Source organism: Adiantum capillus-veneris, chromosome 25 (assembly GCF_014529385.1).
Source record: "Adiantum capillus-veneris isolate H3 chromosome 25, ASM1452938v2, whole genome shotgun sequence".
NCBI classification, from domain to species: domain Eukaryota; kingdom Viridiplantae; phylum Streptophyta; class Polypodiopsida; order Polypodiales; family Pteridaceae; genus Adiantum; species Adiantum capillus-veneris.
The window spans coordinates 68,283,161-68,288,385 of record NC_140955.1 but is presented as its reverse complement, the minus strand read 5'-3'; the positions used below and the strand labels follow the sequence as shown (position 1 = coordinate 68,288,385).

At 41.1% G+C, this 5,225-nt stretch overlaps 1 pseudogene; it reads right to left on the bottom strand.

Moving 5' to 3' along the window:
- Positions 1–3,833: 3,833 nt before the first annotated feature.
- On the bottom strand, positions 3,834–4,659 carry LOC147425047 (uncharacterized; annotated as a pseudogene).
- Positions 4,660–5,225: the final 566 nt, after the last annotated feature.

Sequence of the window (5,225 nt, the reverse complement as noted above, 5' to 3'; positions counted from 1 at the left end):
ATGAGCCCAAACCTTCTGTGGCAACTGCGCACCAAATAAGTATAGCTCTGAAGGAGGATGAAATGGCTAGACAAAAGCGCAAGGCAAGCGCTCAAGGAGTTCCTGTAGCAGGACTGGAAGCCTCCACTACTTAGAGGTTTGTAGCCGAAGCAGTAAGTCTCAAAAACAACCCAACGTATGTATCCGAAAAACTGTTTGCAATGCTATTGGCCAAGATTTTGGATCCACAGGTTCCTATTAATCTTTGCCAAATTCTCTCGCACAATGTACTCCAGCAAAATGCCAATCTAAAGTCTCAAATTGTTTTCAAAGCCTGGTATGTTTGGCAATTCTTGTATTAGGCTGCAGATGTTGATGAGCAGGTAAAGAAGGCTTGGAGTGAGAAGCCAATTTTTGAACCAAAGAACATTGAACAGTCCTCAGACGACGAGGAAATAGACAATCAAACCATTTCAACCGACCTGAAAAGGAAAGCAACTGCAGAACATGCTGGCAGTTCAAAGAAGCCAAAAATTACACTTACAAAAAGCAGTGAATTTTTGAAGCAAATAGAAAGCCAGGTCAAGACAGTAACCACTGAGAAAGCTGTAGTGAGTCAGACTGAGCTGCAATCTTCTTAGAAGACTGTGCCTGATCAGTCAGTTGTAAAACATATAGTTGCTACTGGGTCTGGGAAAGATCATGTCAAGACAGTCACTGTTGAGAAGATAGCAGACCAGTCAGGGGACAAAGGCAAGAGTCAACTGGACAAAGGGAAAGGTCTAGCATTCTCGACTTTGCTTGGTGGAGTTCCTACAGATACTGGAAACCTTATGCAACTGGTAAAACAGGATAAGTTGCAGCAAATGCAGACTCAGCAATTGAAAGGGCATCTTCTGCTCAGCAAAGCTAATTATGCAACTCTACCCTACGAGGCTCCAATGGCAATATATAAGCCTACTAATTTTGATCCAACCACAATCAAAGATAGATGTTCCTTCCTTATACAGTCTTCTTGGAATACCATTGTCAGTTGTATGGAACAACTGATGGAGGCTGCTGGATCAGAAGAGGAAGTCAAAAAGCTCAAATCTGACTTGACAGAAGCACAACATCAGATTGAAAAGCTCCAGAATGCCAAGGAAGAGTAGAACATACAATACAGGGTACTGAAAGCTCACTCAGAAAGGACTAATGAGTTGTTGAATAAAAAGCTAGCTAAGGCTGAATCTGAAATAATGATCATCAAGAGTCAAAGGAATGAAGCAATGAGAGCTGTCGAGCGGGCTGAAACAATGCTCAGGATGAAGCGGGCGGAATTCAGAAAATTGCTACTGCACCATACAGCTCTGAAGGCTTCTCTGACTGAAAGATACATCTACAATAGCTTGTCTGAAATTTTAAACCCATCAGGCATTGCTGTTTTCAATTTAGAGAATTTAAAGTCCTTGATAGAAAGTATGCAAAGCGATTTGCAGGACAAGGTGAGTGAGTATAATAATGCTCTGATAAACCAAGCTATAATGGATTATATTGAGCAACAGACTTCTCCGGATGAGGAAGAAGAAGACGAAGAAGATGTAGATGATCAGGAGGAGGATGATCAAGAAGCTGGGGATACAAAGGATGATGATGACGCCCCACCACCATCTCCATCTCCAGGACCTGGTACTGGTGGGACAGGGCCAAATGAAGGAGGCCAGTCACAGCCAGACCAGCCAGATAAGAATGAGGGCCAGCAGGAAGGACAGGACAAAGAGCACCAGTCGGGTAACCAGCAGACTGAAGAGCAGCAGCCCAGTCACACTGGGAATCAGCCAACTGATCAGTCTCATCTCAGCAGAGATGCTAAAGGGAAAATGAAATTACAGGATGAGGGACCAGTTGCTGTTCATCAGCATTCACTGCAGCTCATTACCCTGAATAGGCAATTGAGACATCAATAGGCCTCCATCACCACACAATATCTAGAGGATGATGATCTCTGGACTGACTTGGAAAGATTTCAAAGGCTATATGTGGGAGCCAGGGAAATGGTAGAACATTGGAAATCAGCATCTTTCCATGATAAAGAAGCTTGCCGACTACCTGCGCATCCCAGTACAGTCCAACTGATGAGAGAGTGGTAAACCCACACTGGCAAAGGCAATCTACTGCAGATTGTCGCTCCCTAGCCCTGGAACTGGAACTTCTGCTGGGTAACAAACCAAGTTACCGTTGTATGAAGGATGTTAGGGTACAAATCAAGGAAGTTTTGGTGCAAATGCAAATTGCTAGAGGGTTTTGGATCAGAGAGTCAACGCCATTCTTGAGAACCAAACAGCCACTAGAAGAGGACCTCAGAGGCGAATGTCAGTTGGAGCATAGGCAACTGCTCTCCGAACACTGTTCCAGCTAGTGAGAATCACCAGAAAGATGATGCAGCAGGAGAACTAGACTGTTCTCAATTTCTTAGAATTTATGCCTGATTCTCCAACTCTCTTGTATGTTGTTCCAGCAAGAGAAACCGAGCTGCCAAGATTCTTTCCAGCACTGTATCCTCAACATCAAGAACCAATTGATCGTCTCACATACTTCAAAATTACTAATGAGCTTCAGGATTGGTATGAGTGGTCAACTGTGGAATGGAAGACTTGGCAGACGTTGTTCAATGATGCTCTCCAAATCAATGACATTCAGGCACTAAAAGAGGAGATACAAAGGATCCAACTGTGTATGGGCCAGTGGAAGATTCAAGTCAGAGGACTGACCAAGATTACTAATCATTTGCTACAACTAATGGTCGAATCTTCCAAATTGCCTGAAAAAGACATTGCAACAAAGCCGGATCTAGCACCACAGTACAGGGAGATGGCTGAGATTCTTTTCAAAGCTCGAGTCAAAACTAATCAGCCTCTTCCAGAAGGATGGATCCATACTATTTCGCATTGTCATAAGCTATAGAGTGAGCAAGGGCAGGCGTACACTCTATGATCTTGACACCAAAACCTATCATTCTCTCACGCCTTATGAAGTAGAGATGACCACCGATCGGCGGTATCAGCTTGAGCAGGAGGCCATTTACCAACTGATTGAGAAGGAGAATGCTGGTACTGGAACTTCTCAGGCATCGTCCCGGTCCAAAGGCAAAGGCAAACGGAAGAGGGTCCAATGGAAGGATACTGGGTAGTTCCATCTCAGAATTCAGTGGCGACTTTTCTTCTCAGCAGGCAGGGAGAGATGATAGCTCCACCTTGGCCTTTTCCGCTGCCTCTCGCGATCCTTGGTCCTTCTTGAACTCCTACTCGTAATCTTTGAATGGCCATTCTATCAGTGGTCAAGCTGGCATCCCAACATCAGAACCAGACGATGGATTTTTTAGTCTCACATTAGATTTAGACAAGGGAATTTTTCAAAAATTTTGGAATCTTGCCAAAATTCAAGAAAGAAGGGAAGGATGTAGACGGCTGGATAGTCACTATGTGGGAACGTCTTCTTAGAAGATGGGCAGCAAATTACTTAGTAATTACTACAATAAACCCGAAGTGTATAAATAGGGCCCATTACATTGTAATCGGGTTGGCAGTTGTTATCACTTGTGTTAGCGCTTTGGCTATAATTGTACTTGAGAATCATTGGAAGTATTGTTGGATGTACTTTCTTTGTGTAATCATATTCACTGTAATCTTGATCTGTAATCCCAATAATGGTATATATTTCAGTTATATTTACTTCTCATCCAGTCTTCTGAATTTGAATCTGAATCTGAACCTTATTTCCAGTACATCAGTCTGATTCTTATTTCAGTATCCACATTTAAGTCTAGTCTCTGATTCCTGTCCAGTCTGCTGTCTGAAATCTTTCCACACTAGTAGCTAAAATCTTTCAACACCGGAATTATCAGGAGGATCTACATAGTATTCTTGGATCAAATTAATCTCTTTCTGAATAATGGCATGAATAGTAGTCACATCAACAAACTCCTTCTGAAACAACTTCCTAACCATAGCCATACCTTTAAGAATGTCCGCCAAAAAGTGAAGGCAATAGATGCTATCAAACTTAGAAAGTTCTACAAACAAATTTGGAGCATTTTCTTTGGTTTCCAATAAAATAGCATCAAGAGAGGTACACACCTTACTTATGGCAGTTGATCTACTCAACCACCTAATGTCAAAGGTATGCTCCATCTTCAGAACAGGGCATGCAAGCTCCTCTTGTGTACTCTTCAATTCCTCCAATCTCTTGGAACTTGCATTAAAGTAAGATGCAATAGAGTTAACAAGCTTTTCAATAATTTTTGAAAACTCTATATTTTTAGCAACATTTGACACGGCTAAGGCTGCCCTATGTGACACACAGTGTATTGATGTTAAGAATGGATTGACATGTTTTTTTGAACAATGCCGCAACCCCATTCTCCTTACCAGTCATTGTTGAACAGCCATCACTGCCAAAAGCTATAAGCTTGCTAAGGTCAAGCTTACTTTTTTTAAGCTCTGTACAAACAACATTAAAGATGGTTTTTGTTGTTCCATCACTTACACATGCAATTCCATAAAAACTGTTATCTGGAATGCACTCATCAATAAGATAACATAAATAAATAATCATATGACCATGCTTACAAATGTCATTGGACTCATCAATGAGTACACCAAAGAAAGGACTTCGCAAAACTTTCTTCAAGGTAGAGTCCATTAGGCACTTACCAATACAGAATATCATTTCAGCACAAGCCTTATTGTCGTTGTACAGACAAGTGTAGTATGGAACACAACAATCTTGTAACAATCCGATAAAATCAGAAAAACCAGAAAACGCATAATTTTTTTTAGCCATGTGATATGCAACTTTGAAGAGTGTAGCTAAAGCTTCATCTTTAAATCTTTCTACCTTCTTCATACTGTTTTGAATGCTTTCCATCCCTTCGAGAAGAAAAGCATCCATTGCATTTAAATGGCACTCGTTCCTACGATGAGCTTTTAAATTGCTAAGCTTGAAATTTATAGAACCTTCTTTTGAATATGCACTATGATGTGATGAGGATATTTCAAACAAAACTTACAGTACAATTTTGCTACCTCCTCATTATATACCAACCATTCAAACTTCTGTAGCCAATCTTCTTGAAATGCGGCGCGTGCTTCGATCTTTCTTTGTAACTCTATCTTCTCTGCTAAAGATAATAAAGAATTCTCATTAGTAGAAACTGCCTTTGGTAAGTTGGACAAAACTTCACCTTTCTTCTTCTTGACATTTATCTT